A 16,655-nucleotide genomic window follows, 5' to 3' on the forward strand; every position below is an offset into this window, starting at 1 on the left:
TACAGTAGGTCAGCGTACAGCTAGTCGTGCAGCGGAATGCTGGAGGGAGGCTTACAGCAGATTGTATGCTTGTGACAAGAAGTGGGTCTTCAGCTTCCTTTTCAAGGTTTCCACTGTAGGTAACAGTCTGATGTGTTGGGGTACAGCGTTACACAGTAGGTGAGATGCACAGGACAAATATTGTATGCGATTGTGACAAGAAGAGATAAGAGGGAAATAGAGAAGGAGATCTTGGAAGGATTGGAGGTTGCGTGCAGGTAACTTGTACAGGGAGACTAGGTCACACATGTATGGAGAAGACAGGTTTTCGATGGCTTGGTATGCCAAAATTAGGCTTTTCAACTGTCCAAGTGTCATCTGTCCAAGTCTGTGATGCCGAGGGATGAGAGTTATTGATGAGCGAACGTGCTCGCCACTGCTCGGTACTCTCCCGAGCATCTCACTGCTTGAGATTCTTGGCGCTCTGCGACTATTTCCTGGTTGCTCGGGCGTGAGTTCAGGTTCCCTCCCTGCATGTTTGGCGCTCTTTAGAGAGCCAATGAATATGCAGGGATTGCCTTCCACACACTGTAATGCCATAGTCATGTTGGTTGTGGCAGTGATTGACTGGCCGCACAGCGTCATCAGGTCTATATAAGACCTGGCACCGCCATGCTCGTCACAGTCTACCTCGGAATCAGGCAGAGAAAGGAGAAGTGCTGCTGAGATAGGGAGAGATTTGTGTCTTTATTAGTTAGTGTAGGTATACCACAACATCTATATATATCCATCTGAACTAACAGTCCTTCTGAGGACTAATCCAGCTGCATCTATTCAGTGGTGACAGCAGGAGTTAGGCAGGCAGGCAGTGTATGTGGCAGACTGCAGTGCATATAACAAGAGGGTCCATTGAACGTCCTGTTAGTCTAGGCATTCCACAACGTATACATATACATATATATATATATATATATATTGTGGTAAGACGACTCGCTCGGCCGCTTCCGGAAGTAGACCAAAGAACCCGGTTTTCTTTGCAGGCTTTATTAATGGTATAAAGCTCTGCACTCCAGCAAAATAAACACAGCCTTACTTGGCAAAACAACAAAACAAAAGATAAACTGTAGCACAGTCCATATATGCGTGTGCGGTTTGCCCACACAGGTTATGTCCAGCCTTCAGCTCCCTCCTGAGCTATGGCTGTCCAGTCTGGAGACCTTGCCTCTCCAAACACAACACAGAGAAAAAAAAACAGGACTGAACATTTAAACATTGCTCAGCCACATCCTGAGGTGAAGGTATGAGGAATGATGTCCCTCCCATCTCTGTCATTCCCATAAAACCACGCCCTTTAAGTGGGTTAACCTTCCAGCATTTAACATGCTGGCGGAAAGTTTTTGGTTTCAGTTCACACAGGTTAGCAACCTGTGTGACACATACCTCCCCTCATAAATCATACCAGTGACTCTGTCACATATTCCCCCCTCTGCCCAAAGCCGGGGGTTTTGGCACCTCCCGATACCAGACAGGGAATTCTAGAAAGGGCATCAGCGTTCCCGTGTAACTTCCCGGGCCTATGCTCTACTTGAAAGTTGAAGTCCTGAAGAGCTATGAACCATCTAGTTACCCTGGCATTTTTACCTCTCTTTTCCCTCAACCATCTCAACGGGGCATGGTCTGACACCAACTTAAACTTCCGGCCTAGTAGGTAGTATCTTAGTGTATCTACAGCCCACTTTATTCCTAAACACTCTTTTTTTACTATTGCGTAGTTTTTCTCACAGGACGAAAGCTTCCGGCTCAGAGAATGGGATGCTCTTCCCCATTTATCTCTTGAGAGAGTACGGCTCCTAGACCAACCTCGGAAGCGTCTGTCTGGACCACAAACTCTTTCTTGAAGTCTGGTGTGACCAGGACCGGCTGTTTACCCAGTGCTGACTACAAAAGTTGAAATGCGGTCTCCATTTCCTCCGTCCACTTCACCATGGTTGATCTGGTGCCTTTTAGGAGATCCCTCAGTGGTGCGCTCATCATGGCAAAATTTGGGATAAACCGCCGGTAATATCCCACCATTCCCAAGAACACTCTAACTTGCTTCTTGGAGAGCGGTTTTGGCCAGGTCTGGATTGCCTCCACTTTATTTACTTGCGGCTTTATTTCGCCTCTTCTGACGACAAAGCCCAAGTACTTGGCCTCCTCTTTTTCGGATTTATAGTAAAAATTTATAATAAATATCACCTTCCTTAGAGCATCCAGAACGGCCTGTAGTCATCTGTAGGTAGATGACTAGTCCAGTCTGGGCTAAAGACTACAATGTCGTCAAGATAGGCTGCGGCATAGTTCTTATGTGGGGCTAGGATCCGATCCATAGCCCTCTGGAAGGTGGCTGGGCCCCCCTGTAGTCCGAACGGCATCCGAGTATATAGAAAGCACCCATCAGGTGTCGAGAAAGTCGTCTTCTCCTTGGCCGTGTGGGACATGAGGATCTGCCAGTCGCCCTTCGTCAGGTGAAGAGTGGTGATTTACCTTGCCTCTCCAAGACTCTCAATGAGTTCATCGACGGGGGGCATCGGGTATGCACCTCATTCAGCCGGCAATAGTCATTAAAAAACTTCCACTTTCCGTTGGGTTTTGGCACGAAGACGATTGGGCTGAACCATCCACTTTTTGACTCATCTATCACCCCAAGGTCTAGCATCCTCTTTACCTCATTGAAGATCACCTTCCGGCGTGCTTCGGAAATCCGGTACGGCTTCAGATTCGCTCTTACATGTGGCTCTGTCAGTATGTCATGCTCTACCACTTGAGCATGCCCCGGCAACTCTGAGAACAACTCCCAATTTCGCTGTAGTAGTTCTCGACACTGTTGCTTCTGGGCCGGCGATAGAGTCTCTGTTATTGTGACCTCTTCCACCTTGCCTTCAGGAGCGACTCCCAGGCAAGGAGTTTCAACAGGTTCCCGGTTCCGCCACGGCTTGAGCAAGTTCACATGGTATACTTGGTGCGGCTTTCTTCGGCCAGGCTGGTGGACTCGGTAGTTCACTTCACTGAGTTTCTCCACCACCTCATACGGGCCTTGTCACTTGGCCAGGAACTTACTTTTGACAGTGTGAATGAGAACCAGAATGCGATCCCCAGGCTGGAACTGTCTCAGCCTTGCCGACCATTTTTATACCCTTGCCTGGGCTTCCTGCGCCCAAAGAAGTTCCTTCATGATGGTCATCACTTTCGCCATTCTCTCCTGTAACTGGACGACATGTTCGATGATGCTCCGGTGGGGTGTGACCTCGGCCTCCCAGGTTTCCTTGGCAATATCTAGGAGACCCCTTGGATGCCGGCCATATAAAAGCTCAAATGGAGAGAAGCTAATGGAGGCTTGAGGAACTTCCCTGACGGAAAACAGTAGAAATGGAAGCAGGTAGTCCCAGTCTCGACCATCCTTCTCGACGACCATTCTGAGCATTGCTTTCAGAGTTTTATTAAAGCTCTCCACCAGGCCATCGGTCTGCGAATGATAAATGGATGTTCGAAGAACTTTACACAGCTCCTTCATCACCTTGCTCATGAAAGGGGTTCCTTGGTCTGTCAGGATTTCCATCGGCAGGCCGGTCCTGGCAAAATGGGAACAAATTCCAGAGCTATGCTCCTACTGGATGAGTTCCTTAAGGGTACTGCTTCGGGGTACCGGGTCGCATAGTCCATGATGACCAAAATGTATTGGTAGCCCCGGGCTAATTTACCTAAGGGGTCCACGAGGTCCATGGCAATCCTCTCAAAGGGAACTTCGATCACAGCTAGTGGAACTAAGGGGCTATGGAAGTGGGAGGTGGGCGTGGTTCTCTGGCAGGTGGGGCAGAACCTACAATAGTTTAAGATCTCCCAGTAACATCCTGGCCAATAAAACCTCCTCACTATTCTCTCCTGAGTTTTTTCCACCCCTAGGTGTCCCCCCAGAATATGTGAGTGAGCCATATCCACTACCCTCCGTCGGTATGGTCCCGGCACTAACAGCTGTTCCACTGTCTCACCGCCCCTTAGTTTAGCCACCCGATATAGCAACTCCCCCTGAAATGTAAAGTGTGGGAACCTATATTAGCCCCCGGCTCTTGGGCAACCCCATTACATACAGTAACCTGGTCAAACGCCCCCTTTAAGGTCGGTACCGATCTTGAGCAGTCCCAAAGTTCTCTCCAGACATATCTAACTCAGCGAGGTCAGCCTCCTTAATCACTGTCTCACCCTCATCGCTGGCAAAGACGCACAGTGGGAACTCATCCACTTCAGACTTCGTCGGGGTTCTTCTCCAGGGACCTGGCTTTTCCCCAGGCTACTTAGTCCGGTTCCCTTCCCCCACAAGTCCCAAAATAAAGAAAAATCATGGCCCAGTGGGACGGGATGTATCAGGTCCTTAACTACCCCGACCTCGTGGGACTGGGTGCCACAGTCTGTTCCCACTGTCACTGTGGCCACGGAATAGTCCTTGGCGTCGCCATGGATGCACTGAACGCCCTCAGTTTTGGAAGGGATCAACTGGTGGGGAAGGGCAGTTCTGAATAAGGTCACCAGACTCCCAGAGTCCAACAGTCCCAGCACCTTTACTCCGTTAAAGGGGTTGTCCACTACTTTATATGATCATCCAATGTATTTCCCCAGGGCCCATAAGTGTTTCTCTAAATACCATGTGGTGCCTTTTCTGTCTGCGAGCGATGCTATCACTGGCCACTCACAGGTATCACGTGATCCCTGGCTGCAGCCGGCTTTGACATCCGCTGATGTCATGACAAGTCCAGGCTACAGCCAAGGGTCCCACTTCCATGTTCCACCGGTGGCTACTGGGTTATGGCGGGGTTACCCCATGCGTCACACCCGGCATCCACCGCGTGCTCTCCCTCTCCTCATTCAGAGGGAAAACGTGAGGTGGATGCTGGGTGTGACACACGGGCTAACCCTGCCCACAGCCCAGCGTCCACCGCAGGGAGCGCATCACTGATTTCATGCCTCACTTGATGTGACATCAGTGGCGGGTCACGTAATGCCTCTGAGAGGCCAGCAAGGTTTTGCAAGGTATTTACAAAAACACTTCTGGGCCCCGGGGGATACATTGGGGGGGTTCATATAAAGTAGTGGACAACTTCTTTAAGGGATACGGCACATGCCTGTGGACCCTCGCCGGGTCGACAGTCTGCACTGCAGGCTGGATAAGCATAATAGGAACCCCGTCTTCCTAGGCTGCAGTCCATGGGCTCAGGGGACATATGACACCGGGGGGCTACGTGTCCAGGGTTGTGACACCGCCAACAGACTATATCTTTAACAACAGTCCTTGTGGCACCTTCAGTGGGAGTGGGACGCCCCCCAATGGTGGCTCTAGACCCCTTCCGTGGTGAACTCGCCCCCCTTTTGGGTATCCCAGTACAGGGAAGTGACCATATCTGGTTTCCCGAGGGATTTCTCAACCACTTGATACATCTCTACCAGGCTGAGGAAGTCATCTGCGTTCTGGGGATTGCCCTGGGCAACCCAAGTCTGTACTGACTTGAGAAGGGAGTGCACAAATCTATTAATTACCACCCGCTCGACCATCTGGGCTGGGGTGGAGGACTCTGGCTGCAACCACTTCTGAATGAGATGCAGTAGGTCAAACATCTGCGAGCGAGGGGGGGTTGTCGCTGGCATATGCCCAGTGGTGGACTCGTTGGGCTCTCACTGCCATATTCACTCTCAGGCGTGCTAAGATCTCTGTCTTTAGCTTGGCGTATTCCATGGAATCCTACAGTGCCAAATTGTAATATGCTTTTTGGTGTTCACCAGACGAATATGGCGACAGAACCTCTGCCCACTGTTCTGGTGTAAGGCTCTCCTGATCAGCCACCCTCTCAAAGACAGTCAGAAATGCTTCTACATCATCCCCGGGGGTCATCTTCTGCATGGTCCATCTTACCGCCTTGCTGAAGTTGGAATCCTCAGTCGGACCCGGGGGTGGGGCAGCTGCCCTGCTCTGGATGGCATCCACCAGAAGCTGAATCTGCTGCTGCTGCTCCTGATGGTGCTGCTGCTGCGCCTTTTGCTGCAACTGGATCTGTTGCAACAACAATTTGGTTGTCTCCTGGTGCTGCTGCATGCTATGCTGGCTTTGCAGGTGCTGCTGCTGGTACTGCGCCTGCTGTTCCTGCTGTTGCTGTAGCTGCTGCTGGTGCTGCGTTTTTTGCAGCTGCTGTGCCTACAATAGATGTTTAAGCAGGTCCTCCATGCTGTTGGTTTTCTCTGGCTGGCTGGTGGCCTTTACCCAGGACATCCAACGGTCTCTGTGGCAGGTACACGTGTTCCTGGAATCTTGCCCGCATTCTCCACCAACTGTGGTAAGACGTCTCGCTCGGCCACTTCCGTAAGTAGACTCAAGAATCCGGTTTTTCTTTCCAGGCTTTATTAATGGCATAAAGCTCTGCACTCGAGCAAAATAAACACAGCCTTACTTGCCAAAACAACAAACAAAAAATAAACTGTAGCACACTCCAAATATGTGTGTGCTGTTCGCCCATACAGGATATGTCCAGCCTTCAGCTCCCTCCTGAGCTATGGCTGTCCAGTCTGGAGACCTTGCCTCTCCAAACACAACACAGAGAAAAAAAAACAGGACTGAACATTTAAACGTTGCTCAGCCACACCCTGGGGTGGAGGTATGGGGAATGACGTCTCTTCCATCTCTATGTCATTCCCATAAAACCACACCTTTTAAGTGAGTTAACCCTCCAGCATATAACTTGCTGGCAGAAAGTTTCTTGGTTTCAGTTCACACTGGCTAGCAACCTGTGTGACACATACAGTACAGACCAAAAGTTTGGACACACCTTCTCATTTAAAGATTTTTCTGTATTTTCATAACTATGAAAATTGTACATTCACACTGAAGGCATCAAAACTATGAATTAACACATGTGGAATTATATACTTAACAAAAAAGTGTGAAACAACTGAAAATATGTCTTATATTCTAGGTTCTTCAAAGTAGCCACCTTTTGCTTTGATGACCGCTTTGCACACTCTTGGCATTCTCTTGATGAGCTTCAAGAGGTAGTCACCGGAAATGGTCTTCCAACAATCTTGAAGGAGTTCCCAGAGATGCTTAGCACTTGTTGGCCCTTTTGCCTTCACTCTGCGGTCCAGCTCACCCCAAACCATCTCGATTGGGTTCAGGTCTGGTGACTGTGGAGGCCAGGTCATCTGGCGTAGCACCCCATCACTCTCCTTCTTGGTCAAATAGCCCTTACACAGCCTGGAGGCGTGTTTGTGGTCATTGTCCTGTTGAAAAATAAATGATGGTCCAACTAAACGCAAACCGGATGGAATAGCATGCCGCTGCAAGATGCTGTGGTAGCCATGCTGGTTCAGTATGCCTTCAATTTTGAATAAATCCCCAGCAGTGTCACCAGCAAAGCAACCCCACACCATCACACCTCCTCCTCCATGCTTCACGGTGGGAACCAGGCATGTAGAGTCCATCCGTTCACCTTTTCTGCGTCGCACAAAGACACGGTGGTTGGAACCAAAGATCTCAAATTTGGACTCATCAGACCAAAGCACAGATTTCCACTGGTCTAATGGTCATTTCTTGTGTTCTTTAGCCCAAACAAGTCTCTTCTGCTTGTTGCCTGTCCTTAGCAGTGGTTTCCTAGCAGCTATTTTACCATGAAGGCCTGCTGCACAAAGTCTCCTCTTAACAGTTGTTGAAGAGATGTGTCTGCTGCTAGAACTCTGTGTGGCATTGACCTGGTCTCTAATCTGAGCTGCTGCTAACCTGTGATTTCTGAGGCTGGTGACTCGGATAAACTTATCCTCAGAAGCAGAGGTGACTCTTGGTCTTCCTTTCCTGGGGCGGTCCTCATGTGAGCCAGTTTCTTTGTAGCGCTTGATGGTTTTTTCAACTGCACTTGGGGACACTTTCAAAGTTTTCCCAATTTTTCGCACTGACTGACCTTCATTTCTTAAAGTAATGATGGCCACTCGTTTTTCTTTACTTAGCTGCTTTTTTCTTGCCATAATACAAATTCTAACAGTCTATTCAGTAGGACTATCAGCTGTGTATCCACCAGACTTCTGCACAAGACAACTGATGGTCCCAACCCCATTTATAAGGCAAAAAATCTCACTTATTAAACCTGACAGGGCACACCTGTGAAGTGAAAACCATTTCCGGTGACTACCTCTTGAAGCTCATCAAGAGAATGCCAAGAGTGTGCAAAGCAGTCATCAAAGCAAAAGGTGGCTACTTTGAAGAACCTAGATTTTAAGACATATTTTCAGTTGTTTCACACTTTTTTGTTAACTATATAATTCCACATGTGTTAATTCATAGTTTTGATGCCTTCAGTGTGAATGTACAATTTTCATAGTCATGAAAATACAGAAAAATCTTTAAATGAGAAGGTGTGTCCAAACTTTTGATCTGTACTGTACCTCCCCTCATAAATCATACCAGTGACTCTGTCACTATATATATATATATATATATATATATATATATATATATATATACACACTGCTCAAAAAAATAAAGGGAACACTTAAACAACAGAATATACCTCCAAGTACATCAAACTTCTGTGAAATCAAACTGTCCACTTAAGAACCGAAACTGATTGACAATCAATTTCACATGCAGTTGGGCAATAGACAATAGATGAAAATTATTGGCAATTATCAAGACACCCTCAATAAAGGAGTGGTTCTGCAGGTGGGGACCACAGACCACATTTCAGTACCAATGCTTTCTGGCTGATGTTTCGGTCACTTTTGAATGTTGGTTGTTCTTTCACACTCATGGTAGCGTGAGACGGACTCTACAACCCACAGAAATTTCTCAGGTAGTGCAGCTCATCCAGGATGGCACATCAATGCAAGCTGTGGCAAGAAGGTTTGGTGTGTCTGTCAGCATAGTGTCCAGAGGCTGAAGGCGCTAACAGGAGACAGGCCAGTACACCAGGAGATGTGGAGGGAGCCGTAGGAGGGCAAAAACCCAGCAGCAGGTCCGCTACCTCCGCTTTTGTGCAAGGAGGAACAGGAGGAGCACTGCCAGAGCCCTGCAAAATGACCTCCAGCAGGCCACAAATGTGCATGTGTCTGCACAAACGGTTAGAAACCGACTCCATGAGGGTGGTATGAGGGCCTGACGTCCACAGATGGAGGTTATGCTCACAGACCAACACCGTGCAGGACGCTTTGCATTTGCCACAGAACACCAGGATTGGCAAAGTCGCCACTGGCGCCCTGTGCTCTTCACAGATGAAAGCAGGTTCACACTGAGCACATGTGACAGAGTCTGGAGACGCCGTGGAGAGTGATCTGCTGCCTGCAACATCCCCTGGTGTGGGGTGGCATTTCTTTGGAGGGCCGCACAGGCCTCCATGTGCTTGCCAGAGGTAGCCTGACTGCCATTAGGTACCGAGGTGAGATCCTCAGACCCCTTGTGAGACCTTATGCTGGTGCGGTTGGCCCTGGGTTCCTCCTAATGCAGGACAATGCCAGACCTCATGTTGCTGGAGTGTCAGCAGTTCCTGCAAGATGAAGGCATTGAAGCTATGGACTGGCACACCCATTCCCCAGACCTGAATCCAATTGAGCACATCTGGGACATCATGTCTCGCTCAATCCACCAACGTCACGTTGCACCACAGACTTCCAAGAGTTGGCGGATGCTTTAGTCCAGGTCTGGGAGGAGATCCCACAGGAGACCATCTGCAACATTATCAGGAGCATGAAACCAGACAATGTGAACTGAGGTCTAAGATGGCAGACATACAAGAAACAGAGGCATGTTCACACTAGCAAAAAAGAAGCAAGACAAAAATATATCTCATACCCTACCATAATTATATATAAATGTAAAGCAAAATTGCATAATAAATATAGGGTACTTAGTGAACTATTTTTGATCAAAAAAAGTATACAAGCCGTCCCACCAGCGGCAAGGTGACCCTAAATTGGGACGGTACCTATACTGCCTATATTAAAAACCTTACTGTATATCAAAGTTGAAGTAATGCATATAAAAGGGTAGACAAATAGGACCGGGTCCCAACTCCAGAACACCTAGGCCCGTGGTAAGCTACATATATACCAATCAGCTCAACAAAGGGCATGCCACACCCTTAAATTGCACAGAATGCAAACAAGTCAAAAAACCAGACAATGTGAACTGAGGTCTAAGATGGCAGACATACAAGAAACAGAGGCATGTTCACACTAGCAAAAAAGAAGCAAGACAAAAATATATCTCATACCCTACCATAATTATATATAAATGTAAAGCAAAATTGCATAATAAATATAGGGTACTTAGTGAACTATTTTTGATCAAAAAAAGTATACAAGCCGTCCCACCAGCGGCAAGGTGACCCTAAATTGGGACGGTACCTATACTGCCTATATTAAAAACCTTACTGTATATCAAAGTTGAAGTAATGCATATAAAAGGGTAGACAAATAGGACCGGGTCCCAACTCCAGACCACCTAGGCCCGTGGTAAGCTACATATATACCAATCAGCTCAACAAAGGGCATGCCACACCCTTAAATTGCACAGAATGCAAACAAGTCAAAAAACCAGACAATGTGAACTGAGGTCTAAGATGGCAGACATACAAGAAACAGAGGCATGTTCACACTAGAAAAAAAGAAGCAAGACAAAAATATATCTCATACCCTACCATAATTATATATAAATGTAAAGCAAAATTGCATAATAAATATAGGGTACTTAGTGAACTATTTTTGATCAAAAAAAGTATACAAGCCGTCCCACCAGCGGCAAGGTGACCCTAAATTGGGACGGTACCTATACTGCCTATATTAAAAACCTTACTGTATATCAAAGTTGAAGTAATGCATATAAAAGGGTAGACAAATAGGACCGGGTCCCAACTCCAGACCACCTAGGCCCGTGGTAAGCTACATATATACCAATCAGCTCAACAAAGGGATTGCCACACCCTTAAATTGCACAGAATGCAAACAAGTCAAAAAACCAGACAATGTGAACTGAGGTCTAAGATGGCAGACATACAAGAAACAGAGGCATGTTCACACTAGCAAAAAAGAAGCAAGACAAAAATATATCTCATACCCTACCATAATTATATATAAATGTAAAGCAAAATTGCATAATAAATATAGGGTACTTAGTGAACTATTTTTGATCAAAAAAAGTATACAAGCCGTCCCACCAGCGGCAAGGTGACCCTAAATTGGGACGGTACCTATACTGCCTATATTAAAAACCTTACTGTATATCAAAGTTGAAGTAATGCATATAAAAGGGTAGACAAATAGGACCGGGTCCCAACTCCAGACCACCTAGGCCCGTGGTAAGCTACATATATACCAATCAGCTCAACAAAGGGCATGCCACACCGTTAAATTGCACAGAATGCAAACAAGTCAAAAAACCAGACAATGTGAACTGAGGTCTAAGATGGCAGACATACAAGAAACAGAGGCATGTTCACACTAGCAAAAAAGAAGCAAGACAAAAATATATCTCATACCCTACCATAATTATATATAAATGTAAAGCAAAATTGCATAATAAATATAGGGTACTTAGTGAACTATTTTTGATCAAAAAAAGTATACAAGCCGTCCCACCAGCGGCAAGGTGACCCTAAATTGGGACGGTACCTATACTGCCTATATTAAAAACCTTACTGTATATCAAAGTTGAAGTAATGCATATAAAAGGGTAGACAAATAGGACCGGGTCCCAACTCCAGACCACCTAGGCCCGTGGTAAGCTACATATATACCAATCAGCTCAACAAAGGGCATGCCACACCCTTAAATTGCACAGAATGCAAACAAGTCAAAAAACCAGACAATGTGAACTGAGGTCTAAGATGGCAGACATACAAGAAACAGAGGCATGTTCACACTAGCAAAAAAGAAGCAAGACAAAAATATATCTCATACCCTACCATAATTATATATAAATGTAAAGCAAAATTGCATAATAAATATAGGGTACGTAGTGAACTATTTTTGATCAAAAAAAGTATACAAGCCGTCCCACCAGCGGCAAGGTGACCCTAAATTGGGACGGTACCTATACTGCCTATATTTAAAACCTTACTGTATATCAAAGTTGAAGTAATGCATATAAAAGGGTAGACAAATAGGACCGGGTCCCAACTCCAGACCACCTAGGCCCGTGGTAAGCTACATATATACCAATCAGCTCAACAAAGGGCATGCCACACCCTTAAATTGCACAGAATGCAAACAAGTCAAAAAACCAGACAATGTGAACTGAGGTCTAAGATGGCAGACATACAAGAAACAGAGGCATGTTCACACTAGCAAAAAAGAAGCAAGACAAAAATATATCTCATACCCTACCATAATTATATATAAATGTAAAGCAAAATTGCATAATAAATATAGGGTACTTAGTGAACTATTTTTGATCAAAAAAAGTATACAAGCCGTCCCACCAGCGGCAAGGTGACCCTAAATTGGGACGGTACCTATACTGCCTATATTAAAAACCTTACTGTATATCAAAGTTGAAGTAATGCATATAAAAGGGTAGACAAATAGGACCGGGTCCCAACTCCAGACCACCTAGGCCCGTGGTAAGCTACATATATACCAATCAGCTCAACAAAGGGATTGCCACACCCTTAAATTGCACAGAATGCAAACAAGTCAAAAAACCAGACAATGTGAACTAAGGTCTAAGATGGCAGACATACAAGAAACAGAGGCATGTTCACACTAGCAAAAAAGAAGCAAGACAAAAATATATCTCATACCCTACCATAATTATATATAAATGTAAAGCAAAATTGCATAATAAATATAGGGTACTTAGTGAACTATTTTTGATCAAAAAAAGTATACAAGCCGTCCCACCAGCGGCAAGGTGACCCTAAATTGGGACGGTACCTATACTGCCTATATTAAAAACCTTACTGTATATCAAAGTTGAAGTAATGCATATAAAAGGGTAGACAAATAGGACCGGGTCCCAACTCCAGACCACCTAGGCCCGTGGTAAGCTACATATATACCAATCAGCTCAACAAAGGGCATGCCACACCCTTAAATTGCACAGAATGCAAACAAGTCAAAAAACCAGACAATGTGAACTGAGGTCTAAGATGGCAGACATACAAGAAACAGAGGCATGTTCACACTAGCAAAAAAGAAGCAAGACAAAAATATATCTCATACCCTACCATAATTATATATAAATGTAAAGCAAAATTGCATAATAAATATAGGGTACGTAGTGAACTATTTTTGATCAAAAAAAGTATACAAGCCGTCCCACCAGCGGCAAGGTGACCCTAAATTGGGACGGTACCTATACTGCCTATATTAAAAACCTTACTGTATATCAAAGTTGAAGTAATGCATATAAAAGGGTAGACAAATAGGACCGGGTCCCAACTCCAGACCACCTAGGCCCGTGGTAAGCTACATATATACCAATCAGCTCAACAAAGGGCATGCCACACCCTTAAATTGCACAGAATGCAAACAAGTCAAAAAACCAGACAATGTGAACTGAGGTCTAAGATGGCAGACATACAAGAAACAGAGGCATGTTCACACTAGCAAAAAAGAAGCAAGACAAAAATATATCTCATACCCTACCATAATTATATATAAATGTAAAGCAAAATTGCATAATAAATATAGGGTACTTAGTGAACTATTTTTGATCAAAAAAAGTATACAAGCCGTCCCACCAGCGGCAAGGTGACCCTAAATTGGGACGGTACCTATACTGCCTATATTAAAAACCTTACTGTATATCAAAGTTGAAGTAATGCATATAAAAGGGTAGACAAATAGGACCGGGTCCCAACTCCAGACCACCTAGGCCCGTGGTAAGCTACATATATACCAATCAGCTCAACAAAGGGCATGCCACACCCTTAAATTGCACAGAATGCAAACAAGTCAAAAAACCAGACAATGTGAACTGAGGTCTAAGATGGCAGACATACAAGAAACAGAGGCATGTTCACACTAGCAAAAAAGAAGCAAGACAAAAATATATCTCATACCCTACCATAATTATATATAAATGTAAAGCAAAATTGCATAATAAATATAGGGTACTTAGTGAACTATTTTTGATCAAAAAAAGTATACAAGCCGTCCCACCAGCGGCAAGGTGACCCTAAATTGGGACGGTACCTATACTGCCTATATTAAAAACCTTACTGTATATCAAAGTTGAAGTAATGCATATAAAAGGGTAGACAAATAGGACCGGGTCCCAACTCCAGACCACCTAGGCCCGTGATAAGCTACATATATACCAATCAGCTCAACAAAGGGCATGCCACACCCTTAAATTGCACAGAATGCAAACAAGTCAAAAAACCAGACAATGTGAACTGAGGTCTAAGATGGCAGACATACAAGAAACAGGTGTGGCATGCCCTTTGTTGAGCTGATTGGTATATATGTAGCTTACCACGGGCCTAGGTGGTCTGGAGTTGGGACCCGGTCCTATTTGTCTACCCTTTTATATGCATTACTTCAACTTTGATATACAGTAAGGTTTTTAATATAGGCAGTATAGGTACCGTCGGAATTTAGGGTCACCTTGCCGCTGGTGGGACGGCTTGTATACTTTTTTTGATCAAAAATAGTTCACTAAGTACCCTATATTTATTATGCAATTTTGCTTTACATTTATATATAATTATGGTAGGGTATGAGATATATTTTTGTCTTGCTTCTTTTTTGCTAGTGTGAACATGCCTCTGTTTCTTGTATGTCTGCCATCTTAGACCTCAGTTCACATTGTCTGGTTTTTTGACTTGTTTGCATTCTGTGCAATTTAAGGGTGTGGCATGCCCTTTGTTGAGCTGATTGGTATATATGTAGCTTACCACGGGCCTAGGTGGTCTGGAGTTGGGACCCGGTCCTATTTGTCTACCCTTTTATATGCATTACTTCAACTTTGATATACAGTAAGGTTTTTAATATAGGCAGTATAGGTACCGTCCCAATTTAGGGTCACCTTGCCGCTGGTGGGACGGCTTGTATACTTTTTTTGATCAAAAATAGTTCACTAAGTACCCTATATTTATTATGCAATTTTGCTTTACATTTATATATAATTATGGTAGGGTATGAGATATATTTTTGTCTTGCTTCTTTTTTGCTAGTGTGAACATGCCTCTGTTTCTTGTATGTCTGCCATCTTAGACCTCAGTTCACATTGTCTGGTTTTTTGACTTGTTTGCATTCTGTGCAATTTAAGGGTGTGGCATGCCCTTTGTTGAGCTGATTGGTATATATGTAGCTTACCACGGGCCTAGGTGGTCTGGAGTTGGGACCTGGTCCTATTTGTCTACCCTTTTATATGCATTACTTCAACTTTGATATATAGTAAGGTTTTTAATATAGGCAGTATAGGTACCGTCCCAATTTAGGGTCACCTTGCCGCTGGTGGGACGGCTTGTATACTTTTTTTGATCAAAAATAGTTCACTAAGTACCCTATATTTATTATGCAATTTTGCTTTACATTTATATATAATTATGGTAGGGTATGAGATATATTTTTGTCTTGCTTCTTTTTTGCTAGTGTGAACATGCCTCTGTTTCTTGTATGTCTGCCATCTTAGACCTCAGTTCACATTGTCTGGTTTTTTGACTTGTTTGCATTCTGTGCAATTTAAGGGTGTGGCATGCCCTTTGTTGAGCTGATTGGTATATATGTAGCTTACCACGGGCCTAGGTGTTCTGGAGTTGGGACCCGGTCCTATTTGTCTACCCTTTTATATGCATTACTTCAACTTTGATATACAGTAAGGTTTTTAATATAGGCAGTATAGGTACCGTCCCAATTTAGGGTCACCTTGCCGCTGGTGGGACGGCTTGTATACTTTTTTTGATCAAAAATAGTTCACTAAGTACCCTATATTTATTATGCAATTTTGCTTTACATTTATATATAATTATGGTAGGGTATGAGATATATTTTTGTCTTGCTTCTTTTTTGCTAGTGTGAACATGCCTCTGTTTCTTGTATGTCTGCCATCTTAGACCTCAGTTCACATTGTCTGGTTTTTTGACTTGTTTGCATTCTGTGCAATTTAAGGGTGTGGCATGCCCTTTGTTGAGCTGATTGGTATATATGTAGCTTACCACGGGCCTAGGTGGTCTGGAGTTGGGACCCGGTCCTATTTGTCTACCCTTTTATATGCATTACTTCAACTTTGATATACAGTAAGGTTTTTAATATAGGCAGTATAGGTACCGTCCCAATTTAGGGTCACCTTGCCGCTGGTGGGACGGCTTGTATACTTTTTTTGATCAAAAATAGTTCACTAAGTACCCTATATTTATTTTGCAATTTTGCTTTACATTTATATATAATTATGGTAGGGTATGAGATATATTTTTGTCTTGCTTCTTTTTTGCTAGTGTGAACATGCCTCTGTTTCTTGTATGTCTGCCATCTTAGACCTCAGTTCACATTGTCTGGTTTTTTGACTTGTTTGCATTCTGTGCAATTTAAGGGTGTGGCATGCCCTTTGTTGAGCTGATTGGTATATATGTAGCGTGGGAAAATTGTCACGCTGAAGCGCTGAGTGCAGGAGAATTCTCCCACGCTGTCAGTGACGTGCATGAGGTGAGCTGAGTTCATTGTCGGCT

Source organism: Phyllobates terribilis, unplaced genomic scaffold (genome assembly GCF_046119375.1).
Source record: "Phyllobates terribilis strain yellow unplaced genomic scaffold, ASM4611937v1 Scaffold_1__5_contigs__length_1240528914, whole genome shotgun sequence".
Taxonomy (NCBI): Eukaryota; Metazoa; Chordata; class Amphibia; order Anura; family Dendrobatidae; genus Phyllobates; species Phyllobates terribilis.